Raw genomic sequence first — 16,037 nt, 5'->3', positions numbered from 1 at the left:
AATGAATTATGATGACATAATTGTTCTTACTTGTCATATTAGGAAGTACATTACTTCATCAGAAAATATTCCTTAAGGTTGCTGTGAATTCTTTGAGGTCACCATAGGGAAATAGAAGTCAACCAGTTCATGATGCTAGTTGTAATAGAAAAATCAGATATTGGTATGAATTGCTAGCCTCAGTGTATAAGTACTATCGAGAGATATTTCACAAGCTGATAAGCACCACAATAATGCATTAATTTTCTTGGCATGTACATTGTGAACAAAGCTCTAGTTTTCTAGACGTGGCTTCGAGGAGTGATGTTGCCTATCAAGCTCGCATTCAGAAAGAAAGATTTGGTGAGATGATGCATAGAACTTTATGAAAAAATTTATGGCAAGTGCATTGTGGAAAAAGAGGTGTTAGATGTGCTTCCTAAGCATCGTGCTTTCATGCAAATCCTCACCCAAGACCTGAACATGTCTGAAACCATTTCTTTTGTAGTATGTGGAACAAAAGATCCATCGTCTCAGCAACCAACACTTCATTTTCACAAAGATAATTGCTAAAGAAATACAAGGTTTACTTTAATTTGAGATTTTCTTTTTTTTCTTTTCAAATACTGCAATCTCTATTTGTATTTGGACCTCGTAAATAAAATCACTTGATATCTCTTAAGCAACCATTCATTGCGAAGTGACTAAAACTTGGTTAATGTTATGCAACAAAGGATCAAATTTTAAAATTTATGAAATTGCATGGATGGTGATCCTAGAGCTGCATATTTCAGACAAGCCAAGAATGGTTTTTATGTTTGAATCACTCCATCGATGTTGTTGCTGCTTTGCTGGTAAGTATCGATACAAACTATGTCTTTTATTTGTTTTACGTAATTCGATAGGCCATTTTGAAATTGTTCGTTGTTACATAATTATTTTTTCTGCTTCTGTGTCCAAAAAATAAGTAGCATAATTTCATCAAAAGATTGTTGAGCTAATGTTATAAAGAGATTAGGTTGACTGATACTGTTTCTTAAAGATGTGATATGATCAACAAAAGCACAAAGGAGTATGAAAATTTAATACCATTTTGCCTATCTCATCTTGATGAGAAACACTAATTGTATTTATGCTCTGAATAATTGCTTGCTTGTTTCTTGTAAGATTAACTGTGTATTTATTTATTTATTTTATGTATTTTGGATGGGATCCCTTCTAAAATCTGGCTTTGATTGTAATAATATTATTCTACGTAGTAAATGTCAAATGAGTTTTATTTATCACAATGGAGTAATGTGGCGAAGCAATAAAGAGAGAATAAAAACATCCTGATGATTAAGGTCAAGAATTTAAGTCTTGATCTAAATAATTGGCTATATTATATTTGAATAAAAATAATTAAATTTTAATATAACATATGTGTTTTATTATTCTAATATAAAATTTTCATATGGCATCCCTAATAACTGGAATCATGTGTTATCTGTATTTTTAATAAGTCGTAATGCCTCAACTATTTAAGGTGGATAAATTCTTTTTATATCTAGTCTATTTTATATCATTCACATGACTTGTTTATTTTGTGAATATTTTATATATATTTTTAGTTTAATCTACTATTACAGTCATGTCTAGTCCCATACATAATATAACTTAAATATATTTAAAATAAAAATAATTTTTAAAGTATTCATATCAGATAAGATTGATGTAAATTATAATTTTAAGTGTTAAATGTAACTTAAATATATTTAAAATAAAATTTGATTATTTAAGAATTGTTGTCATATAATATAGAATGTTGATATAAATTAAAATCTTAAGAATTAAATATATGGTGATTGGAGGGTACCTTAAAATTATAATGCTAATAACTATATTTAGACTCGTGTATTTACAATTTTGTGTCACTGTGAAGGCAAATAAGAATTGAGATCGGCTTCTCCTTTTATCGTCTCTCTTTCGAAGCCAAACCTCCTATGCTTACTTTCGATCTCGAGCTCTCTTGGTGGTACTCCACAAAACCCTAGGTTCCATGGGCCAGGGAACCCCCGGAGGCATGGGGAACTAGGGGCACCCCGGCGATCAGAAGCACGATGGCGACAAGAAGGATAAAAAGATTGAGTTGGCAGCATCGCCGTCCCAAGTCAAACGGAAGCAATGCAGGTAGAAGGGTTCTGAGGTTGTTGCTTGGCTCCCCACCATCACCTTGCTCTATAAGTGCCGCCTCCACATCCTCAAGGTCGAGCTCGTCAAAGACTATGTCCTCATGGAGGTGGCGTTCGCCGCCAACCAGGAGTGCCTTTGTCCCTACGAGGAGAAGAACGAGGAGGATTGCTCCAAGTTCGATGATCTTCGGGAGTCACCGATAAGTGTCAGAAACCTGGACGAGCTCATCGATGAGAACCATGTCATCGTTTCATCGTCAATTAGAATGAAGTACTACGTTACGATCCTATCTTTTGTCGACAAGGATCAACTGGTATTGGACTATGCTATTTTTATGCACAACAAGGTCAGTTTTGCTAGTTTAATGATTTATGGTTTTGGTCGCATGATCTCGGATTGGTGAAGATTTTTAGTGTTTAGGGTGCGAATTGGTTGTGGTTTTCTTGATATACCTAATTTGCTAGTATTCTGATAAAAATAACTTAAAATATTATGTGTATTTACATAGATCACTGGTATTTAGGCTCGACGAACTTGGTTAACTGGAGATTTAGGGTTCGAGTGTTTTGTGGTCAATTTTTATGAGTGAGCATTGTGAAGCATTTGTAGGCATCATACGTTTGCCCATATAATTTCTATTACCAGGGGTACCTTAAATCTCCAAAAGTTAAGAAGATAACAAAATAATTGAAGTCTATAAGGTAAATGGAGCCCCATTTTGCTAGGATACATAGTAATATGTTAGATTCATGGGTTGGACTGTAGGAGATCCAAGTTCTGATGCATAATGTCTGCTTAATAATCATCAAGTTTTTTTCTTTTTAGGCACTTTGTTTCTTTTGAATGTATCTAAAAGTTTATGTGTTGAATCACTCAATGGTTGCTCCCTCAAATTGATCAACCAGCAATACCGATTGCTATTTTTGCCCATTTCTTGACCTCAGTCAGGTTTTGATAGTCGCAACTGCTATGCTGATGAACACTATCTTCCAACTCTGTCGAGTGTAAGTACATTAGATCATTTTGCATTTTGGCTTTCTTGAGTAATGGCTTATCTGGAAATTTAATAGTATCACTAACTAGACAGGACATTTCGACATCCTGCAGATAGTGGATCCTATTGGAAGTGCCAATTGGTCCATGATGCGTGTTGATTGGTCTGAAAGAAAGTGGCATCCAAAAGCATATTGAGCACAAGATGTCACTTTTGAGCTCCCGAAGAATATTTCTGTAAGCATTCTCTCTTTCAAAAATTCATACTTTAGGATGTCCATATGCCTCTAAATTCTTGTTGACTGATATGGGTTTTGTTGACAGTCTATTGATGAGAGTTATCATGTCACCATTGATGAAAAGGTAAATCTTTTAGAACTTGTGTTCATATATGCTGATTCTTTCCTTTTTCTGGTTCACCTATTCCTGATTACTTTCGTTAGTATTGTCACAATCACCGAAAGCACATCAGATTAGGCAAAAGTAACTTAATCTTTGTAAGCTGACTGCCAAGTTCTATAGTTTTTCTTTTCCTCTGAGTTACTTCAGTGTATTCATGTGCTTAGGTTTAATGAAGCATATAAAAGGAAATTGGAACATGTTGCAGATATCCATCTAAAATTCTTGCATTTTTGTCATAGATAGTGATAAGTGGTAGGACTTTGCAAGAAAATGCTTGTTCTACATGACTACGTCAACCAAAACCTTTGAGACATTATGCAATCATATAGAGTAGCACGATACATGCATGAGGCACAGTACAAATTCGAAGGGATTGATGACCCTTAATCTGAGCCTTTAGAGAAATAAATAAAAAAATAATCCGATGGATGAAATTGAATTATTCAATTAGAAGCTGATATGACTTGTAAGAAAATAATGTCATATGTCAAAAGAAGTCAAATATTTTCTCAGCATGTTCACTATTTGGAGGATTGAACTCGAAAGCACCAAAAGCATCTATTTTCATTTTTGTTTAGATAGTATTATTTGGTCCTTTACTATCTCTTACCCATTATGCAAATTCTGCATATTCATGCTTAAAAATAATAACAACAATGGGTTACAAATCGTGACAAGCATGTAAACTACATTGGAATATCAGATAATTGTTCAAAGTGATCGACTATGCGGTGTTCCGAATACTGTTACTGTTGAAGCTATCAAATAATTGTTTAATGCCATCGACTGTAACAAATCTGGTTAAATTTCATTTTCTTTCCATGTTTGACTTGTATTTATCATCACAAAATCATTGCTGCTATCTGTTTTCAGCTAACAATTATACAACACAATCTGGAAGAGAAACTAATCACTCAAACTTGAGTACACCAAATCTGCTATTTAACTGTCCTTCCAGTGTTTTATAATCAAAGACCAACCTCAGCAATCATGTATTTATTTATTTATTTTGCAGAAAGTGGTGACAGTGAAACCTTGTTTGTGGAATGGAATGAAGAGACTTTGCTACTTGTTTGCTAGGAAATTTTATCCTGAAGCTCTTCACAACCTGATGCAGTTGTTCTCTAATGACACCCTCATATGAGACACATCAGCAGGAACACCATTGTTTGGTCTGGTTATGCCTCCTGACATCACATTGTTGAGTCAATTGCTCCATGAAATCCATGCCAATTCTTGAACTCAAGCCACCTCATTTTGACACCAAACTCCACCATGTAGCAGCAGAAGATTGTTGGAGGCAATTGGGATGATTTGAATCTATGTTTCTCTCTAAGTAGGGATGAGGTGGATACTAATTTATTTGATGGTGCACTCCACCAAGTACTGGTCGTCTCTCTGTTTTGTGTTTTCCTGGTTATTTGATCTCTTGAGCAGCAAAATTTTGTTAGTCCATTTAACTTTATAGAGTGCTCAATTCTTTTGTAGAGAGAGAGAGAGAGAGAGAGAGAGAGACATTATAAAACACTTTCTTTGTGAAGTCTTTATGGCAAATCTCTTTTTTTTTTTTTGAAAGAAAACTGAAGCACAAAAAGAAGTGAATAATTTGGTTAGCAGATTCATAAAATGTCATTAAAAAAACTTAAAACAATAGAGAACAACTTAAAAGTTCTGAACAACTTAACTACTTTAACTCAATGAACATTGCCAAATTATTTCTCGATATAATATTGCCCATGTTAATGGATAAGGGAACAAACATATGCTTTATTTCTCTGGCTGAACTTGCCAATTAATTAAGCATTATCATTCGAGTGCTGAACATTGACTTATAGTTTAATGAAAAGGATTAATGGTGGTGAAGTCCTATAATATTGATGTGAAAAATGAGACCATGGGAAAATGGAAAGCTTATTTGAATTATCTGTAGCAATATGAATCAGTGAAATCTAAAAATGCTCTTTGTTAAGGATCATTTTTCCAGTGGTTTGGACTGACCAATGACTGATGCATATCATCATCAAGACTCCCAGTTTCTAATTTTGGTGGTATTCAACAGTTGCAAAATTCATTTAAATATAGATCGATATAATATTTAGGAACTTTAAGACCAGAAGGGTGGATGAAGAACTCATTCATACATAATATCCTTATAAGTGCACTAATAAGATGCATAAAGCAAACTCGCACTATAATTTCTTCATTCATATTCCTTATGGCAGATAAATTGATGAGTTTCTTTAAGCTAAGGCAAAATTGAGGTTATGCATTCTATGAAACCAAGTTATAATTAAGTGTACTATCTCATTTCCGTTCTATACTATAAGAATTCCAGAGGAGTGTCACTCGGGTTTATGTGATAAACTTGAAAAATTTCCCAGGGATATAAATAAACAAACTGTTCTACTGTTGTTGGTGTTTGCTAATGATAGGTTTTCAATCTCTCCCTTATTAGAACAAGTATAATTTTGCTGAGTATTGGTTGCCAATGAAGAGTGATGTCTGGAGTAGAGAAAATTGGCTCAACATGGTCTCCAAAGATCTTTCCACGGTAGAGGTAACTGAGGCTAACCTTTTGAGGTATTGGATCTTCTATTTATAATATGAAGAGATTTGTTTGCATATCTTGAGTAACAATGAAGCTTATGTGTTGCAATAGAGATGCACTAAACTATTTCTTAAACATTAGTTCAAAATATCAAGTTTATAGAGACATTAAAGAGCTTATTTATCCTATTTCACTCTGATCATATGGTTTAATTATTTTCGGTTCTGAATATCGTGTCTAAATGCTAGTATGTCTTTTTCATATTCAATTACCAAAAATCACTATTTTGAATGTTTATGCTGGCTTTTACTTTGAACTATAACTTTTGTCTTAACATCATATTTGCATTTCCTGTAGTTTGACTAGTATCATTTTCAATTTTAGGCTTTTCATGGTTGCTAATTTTTGGCATCTAGAATTGATAGTAGTTTGTGAACAAAGCTCTGGTTTTCTAGAAGTGGCTTCGAGGAGTGATGTTGCCTTATCAAGCTTACGTTCAGAAAGAAAGATTTGGTGAGATTATGCATAGACCTTTATAAAGAAATTCATGGCAAGTGCATTGTGGACAAAGAGGTGTTAGATGTGCTTCCTAAGCATCCTCACCCAAGACTTGATGAGGTACGTGAACATGTCTGGAACCATTTCTCTCTTTGTATGTAGAACAAAAGATCCATTGTCTCAGCAACCAACACTTAATTTTCACAAAGATAATTGCCGAAGAAATGCAAGGTTTACTTTTATTTGAGACTTCTTTTTTTTTCTTTTCTAAATACTGCATCCTCTATTTGTGTCAGTGATTTAAAAAGCGTTAGGCGTCGAGGTTCATAAACGCCTGAGGCGCTAGGCGCTCGCTTGAGCGAAGCGAGACACTAAAATCTAAAAATATATAATATAATTAATAAATATAATTATTTAAAATTTTAAATATAATTATTTAAATATAATAATTTTAAATAAATAAAAATTAATGGTATTAAAATCAAAATAAAATATTATTAATCTAATAAATATAAATACTATTATTAATAAATTGTTAATAGTATACTGTATACTGTTAACAATATACTGAAGGAGAAGAAGGAAGAGGTGTGTTAGGGGGTGCTGATTGAGAAAAGAGGAAGCGGGAGCGGGAGCGGGAGCGAGAGCGACGAGTGGCGACAGCGACAGCAGCAGCGAGCAGCGGCAACGGGAGCGGGAGCGGGAGCAATGTCTGTTGTTTTCTGTTGTTTTTTCCTTCTCTTATTTGAATATTTTCAAAGTGGCTCAAAACATTTCTTGAAAATAAAGGAGAAATGTCTTATTTAGCTTGTCTACCTCTTGTTTTGGACTTCTCCTAGGAGTAAAAACAAGTGTTCGGTGCAATCCTTATTGAAGAGACAGCTGCAGAGATTGAAATATAGTTTTCTTGAAAAGCTTTCTTACAGCTGGTTGACACTTATTTTGTCTCCTTTGCAGTGTAACCTACACTGAATGGTCCGGAATATTTTTTTTGGTTGAATCAATATGCAACTTGACTTGTTTATAGGTGTGGGTGAAGAAACCGGTCAAGCTACATCTAGCTCTGGATTTTTCCAATCCAGAAGATTTTGTAGAATTATTATGTACCTGTATGTTATTCAACTGAAGTGTAAAATAATTATTGGTCTTTGTCCTTTTTATCTTAGCCTGTGCTTTAGATGTTTCTAATCCTTACCTTTTATACATCTTCACATGACATGATACATAATGATATGCTTTTTACTTGGCGGCTTTTGTTCACATAATTGTTAAATTCTGAAATATTATATCAGGATATGTTGTTATTGAGTGGATAAATGGGTGATTAGATTAAAATGTCTTTTGCAGATCTTGTCTGTTGTTGGGCTTCTTCAGGATGAACTTGATCCTATGGTTTCTGTCATGAAAGTTGAAAAAGCTCCTTTGGAATCTTATGCTGATATTGGTGGCTTAGATGCACAAATTCAATAAATTAAAAAAGCTGTTGAACTTCCTCTTACTCATCCTGAGCTGTATGAAGATATTGGAATTAGGCTTCCCAAGGGAGTTATACCATATGGGGAGCCAAGGTGAGAGTGTAGCATGTGAATTTCCATAACATGGACTTTACAACTTTGCCCCACACATTCTTTACCCTCCCTCTTCTCTATTCTCTCAATCTCTATTTAGTTACATTTGTATTTTGTGTTTATGTGTGCTATTTATTGGCTCTAACTCTAGCGACAACACTTTATTGATTTGTATAGTTTAGTATATCTATCAGCATTTATTATGAGTAAATAGAGAAGAGAAATGAGAAAGGATGTTTTTATTTTCTATGTACTTCTTCTTTACCAATGGATGTCTTTTTTAAAAAAAAATTGACCTTCTATTATTGCAAATTTACAATCTAGATGGTGGTGGCCAATTAAAAAAAAAAGCTTAACTGAGTTTCACTTTAGAATTGGAATTATCTTTCTCTTGTGGGTTTGCGACCTAAAAGGTTTTTGCTATACAATTTGTGTTGCATGGTGATCTGAATGCTGTGGTATTTGCATTGGTTATTGCAAAATCCTAATTTTCGTACTATTTATGAAAGCTTAATTTCAGGCTGTGGCAAACTCAACTTCAGCAACTTTCTTGCATGTTTTTGGAAGTGAGTTGATTCAGAAATATTTGGGTGATGGCCCAAAACTTGTTAGAGAACTGTTTAGAGTGGCAGATGAACTTTCTCCTTCGATAGTCTTTATTGATGAGATAGAAGCAGTTGGCACCAAAAGGTCAGTCGATGAGAAATAAAAGTCCCACTTTTTTCTTTCTCTTGTATGTAAATCATAGTTAAAATTATCAGACTATTCTATCTGACCAATTTTAGATATGATGCTCATTCGGGTGGTGAGCGTGAAATACAGAGAACCATGTTGGAGTTGCTGAACCAGTTAGATAGTTTTAACTCAAGGGGGGATGTTAAGGTCTTGCAACCAACAGAATTGAATGCCTTGATCCAGCCTTGCTTCGGCCTGGTCGTATTGATGGGAAGATTGAATTCCCGCTACCAGACATTAAAACTAGACATTGTATTTTTCAGGTTTGTTATGCTTCATGAACAAATACAGGATGCTTACAGAACACCAGTGCATGTTTTTGTACACTTTGCGGGTTCTTGCTAAATTCTTATTTTCATGTTAATTTCTTTAGATACATACCTCTAGAATGACGCTGGCCAATAATGTCAACCTGAAAGAATTTGTCATGACGAAGGACGAGTTCTCTGGAGCTGATATCAAGACAATCTATACTGAATCTGGCTTGCTTGCTTTAAGAGAGCATAGGATGAAGGTGTGTCACATATTTACATGTAAAATTGTATTCTTTTATATAGAAGGTTATTGTTAGATAAAGCTTTTGTTATTACACTAATATTATCAGCAATTGTTATTGTGGTCTTATATACCTTTTGTTTGGGATATATACATGCTTTTTAAAATGGATATTGACTTTTGAATGCCAATTGTCCATACCCTAGGGATTTTATGAATTTTTCCTATGTTCCTATTAATGTTCAGAAATTGATCACTTAAAAAGTTAACCACTAAAAGGCAGGAGAACTTTTCATATTACCTCTCCTATTCTATAAAGGTAACTCATTTCTTTATAATTTAAATGTGATGGTTCATGTAAGCTGTATTTAGTCTATGTTCTCCATTAGATTGCTTTTCAGATTCATATTATAAAGCTATATTGTCCAGATGACTTCTTCTGACCCCAGTTAAAGTTCCTGGTATGTATTTTATAAAGCCACTAATTTACCCGAATGGGGGTTCCTTGTTGATTCAAGTTTTTATTACTTCTCTTTCTTGGGGCAAGAGGAGCATGACCATTTGAGGAAGCATCAATCTTTATTAGTGTATCATTGCTCTGGATAAAACTTGTTATAAGAAGTAAAATAAAGAACCACAAACGATCATTCTTTGGGCTAGATGTAATAAAGTTATTTACCTGTTGAGGGAGATTTACTTACAAAAGCATATTAGAAATTTGTTCATGTGACATTTTTGGTGATCTCTGAACACTCAAGTCTATGTTTCGTGTTTTCAAGTCTAAAGGTCTACAACCAGGTTTAGAAGCTCGGTCGACCTCTGGTCTTGACACCTTGTTGCATTGGTATCTCACCAGTTTATCGGGCAATATTCCAACCTTTTTCACACATTATCAGTAAAAGATAATACAAAAACAACACCATTTAGTACTGAACCATATGATCCTTACAAGTCCTTACTCAGGCTAATTAAGGTTTGTTATAGGCTCTAAACCTCCACCAATGTGTCTTAACAGTGGTTGACCACTGAAACAGTTTGTCATGCTGCTAGAATAGAGATCCTCTTCTTCCTCCAAAAATAGAAAATGGAAAGGAAAGGTGCTACTTATCTATTTTGTTCCCATTTCTTATGACAGCTTATCTCTCGTATAGAGAAGTGATGTGGTGATGCCTTGGCTCTTGGAAATGTCTTGATCTCGTCTTAATTTCTGATTCTCTGTTCTTTGTTTTTCTTTTCCCAATTCTCTTCTATAGCCTTGAGAAGTGAGACAATTTGGGAGAGAATCATTCAAGGCCCTAAATAATGAAATAAAGAAAAATTCAACTTAAAAAATAAAATATAAACTGAATAAGATCAGTTCAACGTAAAAGAATATGGTTTGGCTTATAAGTAAAATTCTTGCTCTTGGGCACATGTTGGATCATATAATTGATAAGAAACAATACGAATAATTCAAAACTAATATTGTTGATATGGATTCTGATGGTTTTCAAATGTTTGTTTTAATCAAAAGTTTTTCAAACAAGATCGTCAAATACTTGAATATTATCCTTGGTTTGGTGCATATTAAGTTTGACAAATCTAATATGGTAGGGACATACCCAACAAATGGAATATTAACTAGTCTTCTTTGAAGAGACACTCTCACTTGACTAGTTTGAGTTGGACTACACGTCTTTAGTGGTTGGATCGGCTAGTTGAATTTGACTTGCATTGGATTAAGAGTTTAAACTAATACCCATTTGCTTTATCTTGCATTCCCAAAGTGCCCTAAGTTACATATCTCAGTAATTTGTAGCTACATCATCTTACGCTCAGGTAACTCATGCAGACTTCAAGAAGGCCAAGGAGAAGGTGACGTTTAAGAAGAATGGGTGCCTAAGGGACTCTACATGTGAGCTATTAATTCGCTTGCCTCATAACATGAAGGTTTGTCTTATATGTCGCTTTTGATTATCGTGATTCTCAATATATTATTTTTAGATGTTTGTTTGTGGACCTTGATGATCGTAAATTGGATAACAAAAATGGTTCAACATAAATAATCTTTTGAGAAATATTGTGCATCTTCATGCCCAAGTTGTAATCACATACCTTTTATATAAATGTGTTGTGTTTATATGTCTTAAGAAATCAAAGAACTAATTACAGAATACCCCTTGTATTTAACTAAGCATCTCGGTCCTTATGTTTTAAAAAGTTTCATTGGCATCCCTATAATTATGAAGGTAAAATATTTAGGTCTATTTACCATAATGTTGTTCGTTTTATCAACGGAAATTCAAAAACAAAAAAAAGGTAATTTAGCATTCTAGTTGACGGCGGTGGATGACGTCGGTGGTGGTGGATAGTGGCATTGTTGGGGGTTACGGGTGGCTATTGTGGATGAGGAGAGTAGCGGTGAGAGGTAAGAGTGCCTCTGCTTCAGCGTCAGCGTCGGCATCGTTGCCATTGTCGAGTGGCGAAAGGGCTGCACGGCATCTGCATTGGTGGCTCTTTCGTCGCTTGGCAATTGCATCAACGTTGATGTAGATGCAAAGCGGTGTCGCTCTGCATCTGCGTAGGCGCCGATGCAAAGGCAGAGCGATCGATGTAGTTGCCGAGTGACGTCGCTCTGTATCTGCGATGACGTCGATGCAGTTGCCGAGTGACGTTGCTTTACATTTACATTTACATTTACGATGCCGAGTGACTTTGCATCTACGTCGGCGCGACGTAGTTGCCGAGCAAAAGGGCCATCGATGCATATGCCAAGTAGCGTCGCTTTACATCTGCATCGGTGACCCTTTCCCCGCTCAGCAACTGCATCGATGTCGATGTAGATGCATAGCAACCCTTATCTTTCATCGTCGCTCTCCTCATCCACAACAGTCACCCGTGGCGTTGTCGGTTGCCACCACTGACGTTGTTTGCCATCATCAACTGGAACATTAAGGGTACCTTTTTGCTCTTTATTTTCATGTTTCTATCGGTAAAATTAATGGTGTATGGGTAAATTGATTTAGATGTTTCATTTTCGTAACTATAGGGATGCCAATGTAAATTTCTGAAGTGTAGAGATCGAGATGCTAAAGGAAGCTAATTATGGGGGGTAATATGTAATTAGTTTGAAATCAAAAGTATATGCTAAATTGTTTCATGTTGGAACATGTCTTTTTCAGGAAATAGGAAAGATAAACTAGAATGGCAATTCAGTAGGTGGGACTTCAACTTGTCACAAATGAAAATTGAAATGGGACAAAATATACATTGATTCACTGTGTTGGCACATGACATTTCCAGAAAGGGTCAGGATTCATGCTGACTAAGTTGAACTATTGATCTTTTGGGTTTTGGCTAAAGCATAAAGAAGGATCACTGATTCACTCACAGTTTTTCTCGGAATGTTTAATTGCCGCATGAACAAGTGGTCTCAGGTATTTGTTATTGTCACTGTGGACCACTAACCTTCAAGATATTATTGTCTAAACCGTTTCATGTCTGATATTAAGCAAGTTTTAGACATCAAAAAGATAAATCAGTTTATTCTTGTTGAAACTTGTAGGTCGTGCTAATTCCATTGAGTTTTAGACCACTAGTCTTTGTTTTTGCCGGCCTTATTCCATTTGGTTATTTGGCAAATCTTTACACAAGTGTTTTGGTCTCTCTTTATTGATCTATGTTGTTGAGTAGTTTTCTATCTCCCTTAATTCACCATATTCATTCTGCCTTCAAGTATAATTGCTCACACTTCAAGCAAAGACTATTTCCAGGTGATCGACTATGCATTGTTCCGAATACTGTTTCTGTTGAAGCTATTAAATAATTGTTTAATGCCATCGCAACACAATCTGGAAGAGAAACTAACGTACATGATAGATAAATAATATTTAATCTCTTATATTTTAATGATGAATAACGTACATGATAGATAAATGAAAAAATTTTAATTTCAAATCACTAGTTGATAATGAGTTGAAATACATTATTAGTTACCAATGATAAACTAGCATTGGACCATTAAAATACACTCATCCTGAACTTTAAGAGGTTATCATCTTAGAGTAGGCAAAACTAAAGTTTTGTAAAAATTTTATACAATTGTTATATTTTTTATTTTTAATATGTTTGACTTTTTAGTTCACGCATTTTAACAATACATTATTAAAATTTATCTTTTTTAGGATTTGAGTAAAAGAATTAACATAAAAGCGAAGATAAATAATAAAAAATATTTTTAGGTTTATTATCAATAAATACAATATTGATAATATCATATTTTGATTTAAATTATCTTTAGATAATAGATGTTTATTGTAAAATATTATATTTTTGATATAAAATAATCAACAAAGGACTCGGACAAGTCAAATTGACAATCAATACATATGTATTTTAATATTTTTAACTTATATAAGAGGATCATCAACTATATTCCTGAATAAGGTAAATCAGATATTATTCAAATATAAAATTGTAATAGTGATAATTTTCAATCCACATTTAGATTTTTATATATTACATGAATACTAAATTTACAATATAAAAAATTAAGTTGGGTCTCTTTTCAAATAAGAATTCTATGTGTGGAGAGTTTTACACCATGCTTTATAAACTTCATCTCAAGAAGCGCATAACATATTAATTTACTAAGGTATTAATTTATAATTCTCAACATAAACTTTAATTCCTCTCTTAGTTTTATGAACATGAAAGATATGAAATAATTTTTTTAAATTTAAATCTTAATAGTGTTATGTAAACTATAAGTATCATGTCAAAAGATGATAATATTCTTATAAAATATTTATTTTATGGATAAAACAAGCATAGTTTATCAATTGTATGATGTCACAATTCTTTATTCAACTTTTATACATTTCACTTCTTCCATTTTATAAATTATTAGATACTATGTAATTTGCTATATATAATGAAGATTTCAATTTACATGAAAAGTGTTAAAAATAATATAGTCTTATGCATAAAATTCATTTGACCCGAATCTTTATATTAACTCACTCTTGTGATGAATAATTCATCCATCTACACATTATTTTAATAATGCAAAAGTTATTATTTTTATGAATAATAAAATGTTAGTCTATCACGTTTCGAAGACAACTTCTTATTGGCCTAACGATCTTCCTACTTTTAACGACAATGCAATTTTTTGCACCAGCATATAAAGAGATTGCTCCAACATCATCTTGAGAATTAGAATAGTTGGCTAAAATCATATATTAGTAATAAAATAGTTTCACTTGCTTAAGATATTTGGAAAAATATACGATCACGTATTATGCTTATTTCGATGTTAAAACTTATGACTAATAACACCAAGTATAGCTCAATGTGGACCATAAAAATAAGTGGTTTATGAAAATTTGTCTAGTTTTTTTAATGCCATTAAGTTAGTTTTGATTTAAATTAATTATGCTATATTATTCAACATTTTAGATAATATCATTTGATTATTAAAATTTAGATCTTTTTTCAAAATATTTTATAAACATGAATTACTTTTATTTTTTAGCCATTGCTATCAAAGAGATGAAAGTTGGGGATGAGATTAGAATGATTGATATTAAACCTTTAATCATACCTCCACTTTATAATCCAGTACACCTTACATCTCCTTGAGCTATTTTTTTCTAATATCATAAAAAATAAATTTTAATGCATTATCTTTATCATTATCATAATATGTGATGAATAAAAAATGATAAAATAAAAGTCTCTAATACTATCGAAAAAATTGATATGGTTAGATATCATCTTGAGGAAAAAAATGACCGAAATGAAATTATAAATATCAATATTTATCAGTTTTAGATTGTCCATAATCATGACAAGTATTATTATATCAAAGAATGCTCTCTTTCAATTTCTAGAAATAGAAACATCCAATTTTATAAGAAAAGAAGTTTTGACATTACTATTACCACATGAAATCAAGTAATATCATTATATTGCAGAAAGTTTCCAACAAGATTCATGTTTTTTTCGATATTATTCAATTATTTAGTTTATTATTGTAAATGTGCAATTCTTGTATTAGGGGTAGATTTTCAATTTCCTCTACAAATGCAAACCAATGTACATAACTCTAACTCTATTAAAATATAATTATATTATTTGCTACTAGATTTTGATAATGAATAACGTAGTCATTAATTAAATGAACAAATTCTCAGTTCAAGTCACTATCATGTACTAAGTCTTCATGTCATATAATTTAAAAATATATTAATACATCTATCTAAATAAATAAATTAATTAAAATTAAAATATTTAGTGATCCTTACATGCTCAAAGATACTCCAGTTTCGCTCACAACCCAAAGCACTACATGTCAAACTAAGTACTTTGATAGCATATTGCTGTAAGTTCGGGGTGGAATTTCCAAATAGACTCCACCATTCAGCTACAAAATTTATCTTATTATTAGCAATAATATAGTACATAATATATATGAAATTAATTATATCAAATTATTAATACCTAGAGACGTAGTTGTCTTGGATCGAACGATAATTGGAATTCCAAAAAGACCTTCGACATTTTTATATAAAGATAATTCATGAATAATCTTGTCTTGAACCTCAAGGCTGGAAACTAATCTTGCAACGCACTGATATAACCCACCCAAAACTTATGCATCAAAT

General features: G+C 33.0%; 1 pseudogene; it reads left to right on the top strand.

The window, feature by feature from the left end:
* Window positions 1–515: 515 nt before the first annotated feature.
* LOC135629262 (26S proteasome regulatory subunit 4 homolog) lies at window positions 516–11,288 on the top strand (annotated as a pseudogene).
* The last annotated feature ends 4,749 nt before the right edge of the window (window positions 11,289–16,037 follow it).

The sequence above is a fragment of the Musa acuminata genome, chromosome BXJ3-1, assembly GCF_036884655.1.
Source record: "Musa acuminata AAA Group cultivar baxijiao chromosome BXJ3-1, Cavendish_Baxijiao_AAA, whole genome shotgun sequence".
NCBI classification, from domain to species: Eukaryota; Viridiplantae; Streptophyta; class Magnoliopsida; order Zingiberales; family Musaceae; genus Musa; species Musa acuminata.
This window is presented reverse-complemented; position numbering and strand designations above follow the sequence as displayed.